The sequence below is a fragment of the Pseudophryne corroboree genome, chromosome 9, assembly GCF_028390025.1.
Source record: "Pseudophryne corroboree isolate aPseCor3 chromosome 9, aPseCor3.hap2, whole genome shotgun sequence".
Lineage (NCBI taxonomy): Eukaryota > Metazoa > Chordata > Amphibia > Anura > Myobatrachidae > Pseudophryne > Pseudophryne corroboree.
Genome location: NC_086452.1, coordinates 376,717,261 through 376,732,751, shown reverse-complemented (window position 1 = coordinate 376,732,751; position 15,491 = coordinate 376,717,261). Strand labels below are relative to the sequence as shown.

The window sequence follows — 15,491 nt, the reverse complement described above, 5'->3', positions numbered from 1 at the left end:
ACGGCCCTGTAACGCCTGCCTGAAGGAAACAAGTTAAACATGCTGTGGCCGGGGTGTAGCTGGTCTTTTACTATCTTCGTTGCCCGCTTTTTAGCTCTGGACAGGTACAGGTCCTGCACTGAGCGAAGGTCGGCCCCGATGATCTTCTCTGCGGTTCTGGCCACCTTTTGGAGCCTGCATCTGTCCCTCGTGCTGGCGGAGCTGTACCATACCAGTATCGAGAAGCACAGTACCGACTCCACAATCGCGGAGTAGAAGAGGAGCAGAAGCTTCTGTGGGATGTTGAACTTTCTTAGTTGCCTGAGGAAGAACAACCTCTGCTGCGCTTTCCCAACAGTGGCGTCAGCACTGGACCCCCATTTAAGGTCCCGGGAGATTGTAGTCCCTAGAAACTTGAAGGAGTCCACTAGCGATACCACACTGTCAGCAATCGTTAGCGAAGTGCACTAGAGGACTTCTTCCTGAAGTCCACTATCATCTCGACAGTTTTGAGGGGGTTGAGCTCAAGGCCGTTGTGGATGCACCACTGGGCCAACCGGTCTACTTCCTGTCTATAGGCCAATTTGTCCCCGTCCTTGATGAGGCCGATGACTGTGGTGTCATCGATGAATTTGATGATCTTCACTGATTGCACCTCTGAGGTGCAGTCATTTGTGTACAGTGTGAAGAGAAGGGGTGAGAGGACACAGCCCTGAGGGGCCCCTGTACTAATGGACCGCGCTTGAGAGGTGAATTCCCCCGCTTTCACCACCTATCTGTCAGGAAGTCTACTATCCAGGAACAGGTAGCTTCTGGGACCCCTAGGCAAAGTAATCTGGGGTGGAGGATGCTGGGGACGATTGTACTGAAGGCCGAGCTGAAATCGACAAACAGGACCCTCGCATAGGTACCGGGAATGTCTAGGTGCTGTAGAATGTAGTGCAGGCCCAGGTTGACTGCATCCTCAACACACCGATTCGATCGATAGGCGAACCGCAGGGGGTCCAGCTGGGGGCCAGTCACAGTTTTCAGGTGATTCAAAACCAGACGCTCGAACATTTTCATGAGCACAGACGTCCGTGTTACCGGCCTGTAGTCGTTCAGGTTCGTGATAGAGGGTTTCTTGGGAACCGTGACGATAGTAGACCTTTTGAGGCAGGAAGGGACTTTCTGTAGCTACAGCGATTTGTTGAAGATCTTGGTGAATATGGGGGCGTGCTGACCCGCAAATGCGCTTAGGGCAGATGGTGACACTCCGTCAGGACCCGGAGCTTTCCTGGGTTTGACCCTTTTGAACAATGCCTCCACATCTTCTTGGGTGACTTGCAGTACCTGGGGTTGGCCGTCGGTGTTCAGGGCATCGTAGAGGTGATTGTTTGGGTTGCAGGGGACTTCTTTTGTGAACCTGCAATAAAAGTGGTTCAGTTCGTCTGCTAGGTCTTGGTGCATGGTGGTGGACTTCAATGTTTTCCTATAGTTGGTTATGGATTGCATTCCTTTCCATACAGATACGGGGTCATTGGTGGAGAGATCGTTTGTCAGCTTGTCCGAGAACCGCTTTTTTGCTAACCTGATTCCTTTAGTCAGAGAGTTCCTAGTACGGTTGTATAGTGCACGGTCACCGCTGCTATAGGCCTCCTCTTTGGCCCGACGAAGTTGCCTGAGCTGGGCGTTGAACCAGGGCTTGTTGTTGTAAATGCAGTAAGTCTTGGTAGGTACACACATGTCCTCACAGTAGCTGATGTAGGATGCGACAGTGTCTATCAGGTCATTCAGGTCGGTTGCCGAGGCTTCGAAGACCCCCATTCCGTGCAGTCAAAGCAGGCCTGGAGCTTCATCTTGGCCTCATTGGTCCATTTCTTAACAGTCTTGATGACCGTCTTAACCGCTCTCAGCTTCTGTGTATAGGTAGGGAGTAGGTGGACGAGGCAGTGGTCTGGAGGGTAGTGTAGCAGTGATCAAGGCTGCACCCTTCCCTAGTGGGACACGTGACTTGTTGTTTGTACTTAGGTAGCTACTTGCTCAGGTTAGTTCTGTTGAAGTCGTCCAGCACTATAAGCAGAGAGTCTGGGTGTTTTTGTTTTATGTTGGAATGTCAGATATGCATACGGCCAGGTGGTCCAGGGCTTCGTTTGCGCAGACAGGGGGGGGGGGGATGTACACTCCCACAAGGACAATTGAGGCAAATTCCCAGGGGGAATAGAAGGGGTTACAGTTGATACTTAGCATCTCCAGGTGAGGGCTACATGATATGCCTAGGATCGTGACATTGGTGCACCATCCGTCAGTGATGTAGAAGCAGATGCCACCACCCTTTGTTTTTCCTGAGATAACCTTGGAGTGATCGGCCCTGAAGAGACTGAAGCCCGGCAGAGACATCAGGTTGTCCGCAATATGGTCGTCCAGCCACGTCTCCGTAAAGCAGAGGACGGACGACCCTGTAATGCCTGACCCTGCCCTGCCCAAAAGGATGGACAATTCATTGAACTTGTTTGCCAGTGAGCCCACATTGGAAAGCAGGATCGCAGGAAGTGCAGACCGGTACCCTCGCCACCTCACTAGGGCACCTGAACGACAGCCTCTCCTCTGAGCCCAGGTCCTTCTACTAGGGCCGACATGAGGGCCTCTGTCATTCTCTTTCCGGGTCCGGGGATCCACCCGCCGGTCGCCACGCGGGCTGTGGGGGAGCGCGGCCGCTCGGTCATCCAATTCGGTGTCCATGACGTCTGCATCCCTGCCATACAGGGCAGCAAGGGCATCGAGGGCTGCAAGGGCTGCAGATCCACCCAACGACGGGCCAGAATGTGGGGTAAGCACTGCGGGAGCGCTCCAACTTAGGAGGGCTTCCCTGTTGTATTTGGTCACCGGTGGAGTATATGAGGGCAGGGGAAAACAAGTATTTTGGCTGAGCTGCGTAGCTCCGAGGCAGCCATCTGCGGCGCCATCTTAGATTGTAATCACTATAATCATTGTTGCTGTAACCTATTGCTGCTCCTTAATACAATGGGTATATTTGAAACAAGTGATACTGTAAATAAAATAACTGCTTTTTCTGTTGCCGATTTAGTCAAAAGCAGACTTGTGGAAAGGTGTTAGAATCCAATTTCTGTTGTATAGGTGTGAAAGATCTCAGTGTGAGAGGCCTTTGAAGTACATTTCTTGTGGGGGTAGTGATATCCTTTGTCCTGTGGAATGGCTCCTGTAAATTGCAGTGAGCAGTGACCCATCAGTGATTCAGAGCCTGAATATGCTGTATATTAGTTGATTAATGCAAGAAGTCAGTTATTTGTTGCTTAGAGAACAGAGGTGAATGATGTCTAAGTGAGGGGCTGGATGGAGCCAAACATAGGTTGTAGTCCACAGTACCTTGTCTGGGATGTCCAATGCAGAGCACAGTAGATTCCAAACTGAAGGACTTATCAGTGGAGAGTTGCAGAGGTTTCAATCTAGTGTGTATCTAAGCGCAGGAATGCATTCAATTGGTTTTGATGAGATGTCCGCGTAGAGTTGTACAAGTTAAAGGTAAGTCCTTGGATATTTATGATGATTTATAGGTCAGTTGTGGTGAATTTCAGCTGTTTTATGGAGATGATCAGGAGCATGCAAAAGGTGAGGCAGCCATCTTGGTGTTAAGAGGTGCAAAAAGTTCCAGTTTAGTTCCCCTTTTATTCTGTTAATCTTGTGCCTCCTAAATGTCTTTGCTTTTTGTTCGCTTCCAGGCCACATCCAATCCTCTGCAGACTGTGGGAATTTAAGGCAGAAACTCAACATACTCCATTGTTGGTGGCCTGGATTGTGCTGAACCTAATACATTTTGTCTCCTGATTATTATTGATGACCTATATTGTTCCATCTTCATCGTTACCCTTCTGGCTTCCTGACCTTGGTTTGTTTCCTGGATATTCTTCTGTTTGCTACCTGTCCTGAACCTGGAGTATGACCTGTTAAACTGCTTGTTTCTGGACTTTGCCTCAGTGACCTGACTCATTGTTCATTGTTACTGTATATCCTGGTGTCCTGCCCCATTCTAACCTACTTGGAGAGCCAGGATTTGCAGGCTGTTAGCAGCAAAGTTCAAACCTCCTTGTGGAGGTCACTAGTGAACACTTGAACTGCTGTAAACTATTCTAAGTAAAGCCAAATAGAGCTGACCTCACCAGAATTTCATATTTTCTGGATTTCCTTAAAACTGGTCATGCAAATTAAACCCAGTTAATTTCTGTACACAATTTCTTTTCAATCCTGACCTGAAAAAATAAAATAAAATTGGTTTTACGCACCCAAATGCCAAAATTCTCAACATTTTAAATTAAAGCTTAAAATGTATAGCCCATTTTCATGTCCCATTTAGATAACAGTGATTGGGGAACCAAAGGTAAAGAAAAGTAAATACAAACTGTAGGAGATAGCTATAGATATATAAATCTATTAATTTCATGTTCAATTAATTTGCTTGTTCTCTATTCAAATGATCTACCAATATCTTATTCTGAGAAAACTCTGAAAGTTGTTTCTATTAAATATTACCCTTGATCAAATACAAAACAAAAACACCCAACTAATGCTGGGTACACACAAATCTGTCTTATATATTGTGCAGATCGTATATAGTGTTTACACCCGACCGCATGTGCACAGTGGTTGGCATCGTCCCATGTGCTGTGTCGCACAGCAGATGGGACAATGCAATGAATGGACTAGTACAGTGTGTACAGATGGCACAATATATTGTTCCGTTGCTGGGTACACACACCGTTTAATGTATACCCAGCATACGAACCACAGGATGATCATGGCCAAAAAAACTCACTATTAAAGTGAAACTCCCCCAATGCGTACATATTGTGAGTCAAGATGCAAAGAGTCACTGAATCTTTGGGCGTTTCCCTGATAGTCAAAGATACAATACATTCCATTGGGACTCTACACTAGTAGGGCCAGATCAATGGCACAGTGACACAATGTCCCAGCTGAGCAGTGATGCTGATCACTAGTGACCTAGAATAAAGGATTTGTTAGTGCAGTTCTCAATGAGTGTGAACAGCATCTATAAAGTTTCATTACTTTCAGGCTTACGTTTTTCCATAACTAGAATTTGATTAAGAGAATTTAAGGTAACAACACTTTTCTCTGCTGTTCATGAAGCTTGAACGGTGTACATTATTAGGGAACAAAATAGAAAATGTTTTCGTTTTCATCGGTACGTTTGCTATTGTACACTTTGAATGAATTGTACCACCTTTTATATTGAAAATGAACACATTGAATTGGGGGTGTGGGGCAAAGAATTATAGCATAACAGCTGTACATAGAGACATACAGTATACTGTACCTTGTACAGTCAAAAATAAGATTTTACTCACCGGTAAATCTATTTCTCGTAGTCCGTAGTGGATGCTGGGAACTCCGTAAGGACCATGGGGAATAGACGGGCTCCGCAGGAGACTGGGCACTCTAAAAGAAAGATTAGGTACTATCTGGTGTGCACTGGCTCCTCCCTCTATGCCCCTCCTCCAGACCTCAGTTAGGATACTGTGCCCGGAAGAGCTGACACAATAAGGAAGGATTTTGAATCCCGGGTAAGACTCATACCAGCCACACCAATCACACCGTATAACTCGTGATACTATACCCAGTTAACAGTATGAAATATAACGGAGCCTCTCAACAGATGGCTCAACAATAACCCTTTAGTTAGGCAATAACTATATACAAGTATTGCAGACAATCCGCACTTGGGATGGGCGCCCAGCATCCACTACGGACTACGAGAAATAGATTTACCGGTGAGTAAAATCTTATTTTCTCTGACGTCCTAGTGGATGCTGGGAACTCCGTAAGGACCATGGGGATTATACCAAAGCTCCCAAACGGGCGGGAGAGTGCGGATGACTCTGCAGCACCGAATGAGAGAACGCAAGGTCCTCCTCAGCCAGGGTATCAAATTTGTAGAATTTTGCAAACGTGTTTTCCCCTGACCAAGTTGCAGCTCGGCAAAGTTGTAAAGCCGAGACCCCTCGGGCAGCCGCCCAAGATGAGCCCACCTTCCTTGTGGAATGGGCTTTTACTGATTTAGGATGCGGCAATCCAGCCGCAGAATGCGCCAGCTGAATTGTGCTACAAATCCAGCGAGCAATAGTCTGCTTAGAAGCAGGGGCACCTATTTTGTTGGGTGCATACAGGATAAAAAACGAGTCAGTTTTCCTGACTCCAGCCGTCCTGGAAATATAAATTTTTAAGGCCCTGACTACGTCCAGTAACTTGGAATCTTCCAAGTCCCTAGTAGCCGCAGGCACTACAATAGGTTGGTTCAAGTGAAAAGCTGATACCACCTTAGGGAGAAACTGGGGACGAGTCCTCAATTCTGCCCTATCCATATGGAAAATCAGATAAGGGCTTTTACATGACAAAGCCGCCAATTCTGACACACGCCTGGCCGAAGCCAAGGCCAATAACATGACCACTTTCCACGTGAGATATTTCAGATCCACAGTTTTAAGTGGCTCAAACCAATGTGATTTCAGGAAACTCAACACCACGTTGAGATCCCACGGTGCCACAGGAGGCACAAAAGGGGGCTGAATATGTAGCACTCCCTTTACAAAAGTCTGAACTTCAGGCAGTGAAGCCAGTTCTTTCTGGAAGAAAATCGACAGAGCCGAAATCTGGACCTTAATGGAACCCAATTTTAGGCCCATAGTCACTCCCGACTGTAGGAAGTGCAGAAAACGACCCAGCTTAAATTCCTCTGTTGGGGCCTTCCTGGCCTCACACCACGCAACATATTTTCGCCAAATACGGTGATAATGGTTTGCGGTTACTTCTTTCCTAGCTTTTATCAGCGTAGGAATGACTTCCTCCGGAATGCCCTTTTGCTTTAGGATCCGGAATTCAACCACCATGCCGTCCAACGCAGCCGCAGTAAGTCTTGGAATAGACAGGGCCCCTGCTGTAGCAGATCCTGTCTGAGCGGTAGAGGCCATGGGTCCTCTGATATTATTTCTGTAAGTTCTGGGTACCAAGCTCTTCTTGGCCCATCCGGAACCACGAGTATAGTTCTTACTCCTCGTTTTCTTATTATTCTCAGTACCTTTGGTATGAGAGGCAGAGGAGGGAATACATAAACCGACTGGTACACCCACGGTGTCACTAGAGCGTCCACAGCTATTGCCTGAGGGTCCCTTGACCTGGCGCAATATCTAGTTTTTTGTTTAGGCGGGACGCCATCATGTCCACCTGTGGCCTTTCCCAACGGTTTACCAACAGTTGGAAGACTTCTGGATGAAGTCCCCACTCTCCCGGGTGTCGGTCGTGTCTGCTGCGGAAGTCTGCTTCCCAGTTGTCCACTCCCGGAATGAACACTGCTGACAGTGCTAAGACGTGATTTTCCGCCCATCGGAGAATCCTTGTGGCTTCTGCCATCGCCATCCTGCTTCTTGTGCCGCCCTGTCGGTTTACATGGGCGACTGCCGTGATGTTGTCTGATTGGATCAGTACCGGCTGGTTTTGAAGCAGAGGCCTTGCCAGACTTAGGGCATTGTAAATGGCCCTCAGTTCCAGAATATTTATGTGTAGGGACGACTCCTGACTTGACCAAAGTCCTTGGAAATTTCTTCCCTGTGTGACTGCCCCCCAGCCTCGAAGGCTGGCATCCGTGGTTACCAGGACCCAGTCCTGTATGCCGAATCTGCGGCCCTCTTGAAGATGAGCACTCTGCAGCCACCACAGTAGAGATACCCTGGTCCTTGGAGACAGGGTTATCAGCCGATGCATCTGAAGATGCGATCCCGACCACTTGTCCAAGAGGTCCCACTAAAAGGTTCTTGTATGGAACCTGCCGAATGGAATTTTGCTTCGTAAGAAGCTACCATTTTTCCCAGGACTCGTGTGCAGTGATGCACCGATACCTGTTTTGGTTTCAGGAGGTCTCTGACTAGAGATGACAGCTCCTTGGCTTTCTCCTGCGGGAGAAACACTTTTTTCTGTTCTGTGTCCAGAACCATCCCCAGGAACAGTAGGCGTGTGGTAGGAACCAGCTGTGACTTTGGAATGTATAGAATCCATCCGTGCTGTTGTAGCACTTCCCGAGATAGTGCTACTCCGACCAACAACTGCTCCTTGGACCTCGCCTTTATAAGGAGATCGTCCAAGTACGGGATAATTAAAACTCCCTTTTTTCGAAGGAGTATCATTTCTGCCATTACCTTGGTAAAGACCCTCGGTGCCGTGGACAGTCCAAACGGCAGTGTTTGGAATTGGTAATGGCAATCCTGTACCACAAATCTAAGGTACTCCTGGTGAGGATGGTAAATGGGGACATGTAGGTAAGCATCCTTGATGTCCAGGGATACCATGTAATCCCCCTCCTCCAGGCTTGCAATAACCGCCCTGAGCGATTCCATCTTGAACTTGAATTTTTTTATGTATGTGTTCAAGGATTTCAAATTTAAAACGGGTCTCACCGAACCGTCCGGTTTCGGTACCACAAACAGTGTGGAATAGTAACCCCGTCCTTGTTGAAGTAGGGGCACCTTGACTATCACCTGCTGGGAATACAGCTTGTGAATTGCCTCTAGCACAGCCTCCCTGCCTGAGGGAGTTGTCGGCAAGGGAGATTTGAGGAAACGGTGGGGGGGAGACGCCTCGAATTCCAGCTTGTACCCCTGAGATACTACTTGAAGGATCCAGGGATCCACCTGTGAGCGAGCCCACTGATCGCTGAAATTTTTGAGGCGGCCCCCCACCGTACCTGGCTACGCCTGTGGAGCCCCCGCGTCATGCGGTGGACTCCGAGGAAGCGGGGGAAGAATTTTGATTCTGGGAACTGGCTGACTGGTGCAGCTTTTTCCCACTTCCCTCGTCTCTGTGCAGAAAGGAAGCGCCTTTGACCCGCTTGCTTTTCTGAAGCCGAAAGGACTGTACCTGATAATACAGTGCTTTTCTTAGGCTGTGAGGAAACCTGAGGTAAAAAAATTTCTTCCCAGCTGTTGCTGTGGATACGAGGTCCCAGAGACCATCCCCAAACAATTCCTCACCCTTATAAGGCTCTATGTGCCTTTTAAAGTCAGCATCACCTGTCCAGTGTCGGGTCTCTAATACCCTCCTGACAGAATGGACATTGCATTAATTCTGGATGCCAGCAGGCAAAATATCCCTCTGTGCATCCCTCATATATAAGACGACATCTTATGTTCGCAAAATAGTATCCCTGTTTGACAGGGTTACAGACCACGCTGCAGCAGCACTATGTGCAGGTCTCAGTCTAGTACCTGAGTGTGTAAATACAGACTTCAGGCTAGCCTCCTGCTATTTATCAGCAGGTACCTTCAAAGTGGCCGTATCCTAAGACGGCAGTGCCACCTTTTTTGACAAACGTGTGAGCGCCTTATCCACCCTAGGGGATATCTCCCAGCGTAACTTATCCTCTGGCGGGAAAGGGTACGCCATCAGTAACTTTTTAGAAATTACCAGTTTCTTATCGGGGGAACCCACGCTTTTTCACACTTCATTCACTCATTTGATGGGGGAACAAAACACTGCCTGCTTTTTCTCCCCACACATAAAACCCTTTTTTAGTGGTACTTGGGTTAATGTCAGAAATGTGTAACACATTTTTTATTGCCGGGATCATGTAACGGATGTTCCTAGTGGATTGTGTATATGTCTCAACCTCGTCGACACTGGAGTCAGACTCCGTGTCGACATCTGTGTCTGCCATCTGAGGGAGCGGGCGTTTTTGAGCCCCTGATGGCCTTTGAGACGCCTGGGCAGGCGCGGGCTGAGAAGCCGGCTGTCCCATAGCTGTTACGTCATCCAGCCTTTTATGGAAGGAGTTGACACTGTCGGTTAATACCTTCCACCTATCCATCCACTCTGGTGTCGGCCCACAGGGGGCGACATCCCATTTATCGGCATCTGCTCCGCCTCCACATAAGCCTCCTCATCAAACATGTCGACACAGCCGTACCGACATACCGCACACATACAGGGAATGCTCTGACTGAGGACAGGACCCCACACAGCCCTTTGGGGAGACAGAGAGAGAGTATGCCAGCACACACCAGAGCGCTATATAATGTAGGGATAAACACTATCACTGAGTGAATTTTCCCCAATAGCTGCTTGTATAAACAATATTGCGCCTAAATTTAGTGCCCCCCCCCCTCTTTTTAACCCTTTGAGCCTGAAAACTACAGGGGAGAGCCTGGGGAGCTGTCTTCCAGCTACACTGTGAAGAGAAAATGGCGCCAGTGTGCCGAGGGAGATAGCTCCGCCCCTTTTTCGCTGACTTTTCTCCCGCTTTTTTATGGATTCTGGCAGGGGTAATTATCACATATATAGCCTCTGGGGCTATATATTGTGATTATTTTGCGAGCCAAGGTGTTTTTATTGCTGCTCAGGGCGCCCCCCCCCCAGCGCCCTGCACCCTCAGTGACCGGAGTGTGAAGTGTGTATGAGGAGCAATGGCGCACAGCTGCAGTGCTGTGCGCTACCTTGGTGAAGACTGATGTCTTCTGCCGCCGATTTTCCGGACCATCTTCATGCTTCTGGCTCTGTAAGGGGGACGGCGGCGCGTCTCCGGGAACGAACACCAAGGACGGGTCCTGCGGTCGATCCCTCTGGAGCTAATGGTGTCCAGTAGCCTAAGAAGCCCAAGCTAGCTGCAAGCAGGTAGGTTCGCTTCTTCTCCCCTTAGTTCCTCGTTGCAGTGAGCCTGTTGCCAGCAGGTCTCACTGTAAAATAAAAAACCTAACATATACTTTCTTTCTAGGAGCTCAGGAGAGCCCCTAGTGTGCATCCAGCTCGGCCGGGCACAGAAATCTAACTGAGGTCTGGAGGAGGGGCATAGAGGGAGGAGCCAGTGCACACCAGATAGTACCTAATCTTTCTTTTAGAGTGCCCAGTCTCCTGCGGAGCCCGTCTATTCCCCATGGTCCTTACGGAGTTCCCAGCATCCACTAGGACGTCAGAGAAAAGGAATTTTAATTAGGCATGTTTGCTTTTCTGTATATTCTTTTATTGTTTTCAGATTTTTAATCCATAACAGCAGATTGAATTTGAGGTCATTTATTGTACATTTCCGAGAAATATTGTGGTACTCTGCATTCTGACGTCTACTAGGTTTTCAATACTAAGTTTATCAGTTAAAATGAGAGGTGCGGTGTCATTTGGTACATTGAGAGCATGGCTTTGGACGTCCTTGTAAGACAGATGAAAAAGAAATCTTTACATTGTAAGTGGGCACTGTACATTGAAATAATTGTGCCGATACACAAGCCCCAATCATTTTTCTGCTTAAGGTTACAAACCATAAGAGAGCAGATACAGCACATGCTACAAGCTTATCTGAGCTAGTTTCATTTTACCTTGACAAGTGTGCACTAATGGAAGGTTGGGCATTTTGTGATGTCTGCTCGTTGAATTAAAATAAACTAAGATTAGAAAAAAGGGTTCAGGACACTGCCTGAAGAAGCAGAAGTCGTGTTGATTGAGAGCACTATCAGCTCTACTGAGAGAAAACATAGTACAGTACAGATGTGTCCTCATACATCTAGCCACAATACGCCACACAGCAGGAGATGGCTGGAATGAGTGAACTGACCGGTCCCATGCTAATCCGTTAGCGTGGGGCATCTTTTCTGATGAAAATGCGTCTTATTCACATCGCTATGTGAATAAGACGTAAAAACGCAGCGCCTCTAATTACAGTGATATCTGCTATGCCTATATTCTCTGTGCGTCTGCGGCGGTATCTGCATATGAAATGCTACACTACAGTATTTTCTAGGGAAACACTGAAACGTACCATTTCGCATGCAGATGTTTCGAGAACACTCGAGCAAGCCCCTACACAAGGGTTGGGTACAAGATATCGCCAGTAAGGAGGTCAGAATACAGACATTGGCATCCCGACTGCCAAAATACAGACAGGTGGCCTCAACTAAATTAACCCTTCCCTACCTGTAGCCTAACCCTCTCTGGCATACTTACATTTGGGATTCTGTCTGTCGGGATCCCAGCATCAGCATTCTGACAGCTGTCGGGATACCGGCACCATTCCTCTCACTGCCGGGATCCCATACACCGGGATGCCAACTACATCCCCTAAACAAGGTATCACTTCTAATGTTCTGGATATTAGGCCTTTTCCTCCTTTATAAACACCATGATGTCATCCTAATATGGTAACAACTTGATAAGCAGCAGTTCTGTGGGCGCAAAATGCCTTGTTACTGAGAAAGGCCACAGGAGAATGGCCAGATTGGTTCAAGCCGACAGGAAGGTAATAGTAACGCAAATAACCATATATTACAACAGTGTTATGCAGAAGAGCATCTCAGAATGGACAGCACATCGTACCTTGAAGTGGATGGGCTACAGCAGCAAACGATATCAGGTTCAAAACCTGTCAGCTAAGAGGAAACAGAGGCTACAGTAGGCCCAGGCTCACTAACACTGAACAGATAAAGATTATAAAATTGTCACCTAGTCTGACGAATTTGGATTTCAACCAAGTGGAAGGGTCAGAATTTGCTAGAAATATGAATACATGTATCTATCCTGCCTTACATCAGTGGTCCTGGCTGGTGGTGTAATGGTGTGGGAACTGTATGCTTGGCATACATTATTAATACAAATTGAGCACTGTCTGAATTATACGGGTGTAGATTAAATGACTAGGTCGACACAAGATGGTTAGCATTCAATGGTCGACATAACCAAAAAGTTGAAATGATCAAAAAACACAACTGATCAACATTTTTTTTATTTCATCCCAAATTAAACCCCAACCGTCAATCTTTAGTGCTTAACCGTAACCATCCCCTCCCGTAACCTAACCATCCCCTCTCGTAGCCTAACCTTAACTGTCCACCTTAGTTCCTAACCCTAATCTTCCTCTTCAGTACCTAACGCTAATCGTCCCCTCCTGTAATCTAACCCTAACCCCCTTAATGCCTACCCCAAATCACCCCCTGAGTGCCTAACCCTAATCATCCCCTCCCACAGGCTAACCTTAACCTCCCCCTTAGAGCCTAAGCCTTACGGTCCCTTCCCGCAGACTAACCTTAACAGTCCCAAGTGCCTAACCACAACAATGTTGAAAAACATTTAAATAAATGTGTTGACCATTGCCATGTAATACTCTTGAACCAGTCGACACTTTCAACCTGTCGATCTTAGTCACTGTTGACCATTCACGTGTTGGCCTCTTGACGGTGTCCACCTTTTTGTGTCGGTCAGCGTCGTCCTAATGAATATCAACTTTTTAATTGTCAACCTTCCATCTGAACATATGCATCTCTTTATGGCCAAAGTCAAACCATCTCCTAACAGGCAACTTCCAATGGCCTCCAAAGTCACCAGATTTTAAATAAAAAAAAAACAACTCACTGGGGTGTGGTGACACGGACATCTCACAGAATAATGAATCTGCAGCTGACAAATATTCAGATACTATGTGCTTGGCTCTATGTCAACATGGACCACCCACACAAATACACTATAGTAATATAGTAATAGGGGTTGAAGAACAATTGCTTATGTTTGCATCAGATAAGATTAGAAGACTGCGCAACCTGGCTGCGAATACAGTGCAGGGCCGCCATGTTTTCCATCACAGCGTCTGTGTGTGACATCATTCAGCCGCCCTGAAAACGACTCTGACCCACCCCAGCAAATGCCTCTGCTTGTCACTCAGGCAGAGGCGTTCGCAACACTAAGATCTCCACAACCCGCACAGTGTGGGTCCTGTGCATGTGCCCTACGGCGGAACCGGGGAGAATACATTCGCATTGCAGCAGCTTATGCTGCTGAATAAGGTCCATAGTCCTTAATAAATGTTTGTTCTGGTCCTAGATACATGTGTTTTAATGTGTATCATTATGGGTACGCTGTATAATGGATAGTGCAGATGTGGTGTATATCCGAGCCCCGGTGATATAGATATTAACAGTCAGCACAATATACCTGTATAAAGGTGTATGTCCCCCAAGTGACTGCAGTCTCTCTTGTAAAGTTCCTTACATTCACAGTACTATCCAAGTCTGTAAACTATAGTCTCCTGCATAATGTCTCTTATGAGGCTATCCAATGTGTTACTGCCTTAATGTGTGAACCCTCTGCTCCACTTTAAGCACACCTTCATAGCATATGATGACATGCCCACCATTAGAAATCACAGCACCTCAGGACTGAGCATTACATTCCCAGGACAGAGCTACATGAGACGGCAACAAAGATCAGTTAATACGCTGGTTGTCACACAAAGGCTTACATCTGTCTACTTGTCTGGCTGATGTGATAAAACGGAATTCTTCCAAATGTTTTAAATCAGGAACTGACAAAGCTACAAAGACATGGGGCTACTAACGTAAACCTTTACCGGGAAGGAGGAATAGGCTACATTCAATTTCTCATTCATATGGTAATGCATCTGTTCCCGTGAGAGGGAAGAAACTTTTAGTCTTTGAATTACTTTGCAAGGCAGAAACATCAACTTGATCATAACCCCATCTCTCCAATACCAGATATCCAATTTACAAGGAATACTGCAGCGAGGTTGCGTTTCTGAAACTTGTCATTCTTATTGCAGATCTGTTTCGTGAAATGTCAGAGAGATTTCCAAACCGTGACCATCTCTCAGCAGTTTCAAGCTACAGAAATCTTTCTTCCCTCCTGTTCCCTTGAAATGACAAGTCATCTCATTGAGCTTTTGAACTGATGGAGGCACAGTGTTCTAATGACAAGTTCTGCAGCAGAAGAGACTCTGGTCCTGATGTGGATTTGTTTACACAGAGTTAACTGTGCAAAATCTCACAGTGCATGTGAAGAACAAGCACGGCCATGCAGCAATGTAAATTTGCACGCACTGTATCTTGCACTTGAGGCAACTTACAACTGTAGAGGCAAGAACCAGGGAAGGAAGGGGCATACAAACGAGGCAAGTACCAGGGAAGGAAGGGGCACACAAACGAGGCAAGTACCAGGGAAGGAAGGGGCACACAAACGAGGCAAGAACCAGGAAAAGAAGGGGCATACAAACGAGGCAAGAACCAGGGAAGGAAGGGGCATACAAACGAGGCAAGAACCAGGGAAGGAAGGGGCATACAAACGAGGCAAGTACCAGGGAAGGAAGGGGCATACAAACGAGGCAAGTACCAGGGAAGGAAGGGGCACACAAACGAGGCAAGTACCAGGGAAGGAAGGGGCACACAAACGAGGCAAGTACCAGGGAAGGAAGGGGCACACAAACGAGGCAAGTACCAGGGAAGGAAGGGGCACACAAACGAGGCAAGAACCAGGAAAAGAAGGGGCATACAAACGAGGCAAGAACCAGGGAAGGAAGGGGCATACAAACGAGGCAAGAACCAGGGAAGGTAGGGGCATACAAACGAGGCAAGAACCAGGGAAGGAAGGGGCATACAAACGAGGCAAGAACCAGGGAAGGAAGGGGCATACAAACGAGGCAAGTACCAGGGAAGGAAGGGGCATACAAACGAGGCAAGTACCAG

General features: G+C 47.3%; 1 protein-coding gene and 1 long non-coding RNA gene across 6 annotated transcripts in view; one reads left to right on the top strand and one right to left on the bottom strand.

Annotated features, from left to right (window-relative positions):
* LOC134958276 (uncharacterized) overlaps positions 1–4,195 on the top strand; it is a 210,265-nt gene extending 206,070 nt beyond the window's left edge. The window contains exon 3 of the long non-coding RNA XR_010186929.1: positions 3,699–4,195. This is a non-coding gene — a long non-coding RNA (uncharacterized LOC134958276). The remainder of the gene's footprint in view (positions 1–3,698) is intronic.
* Positions 1–15,491, bottom strand: part of ATG7 (autophagy related 7) — a 617,483-nt gene that overhangs the window by 485,785 nt on the left and 116,207 nt on the right. The gene's annotated exons all lie outside the window — the stretch shown is intronic.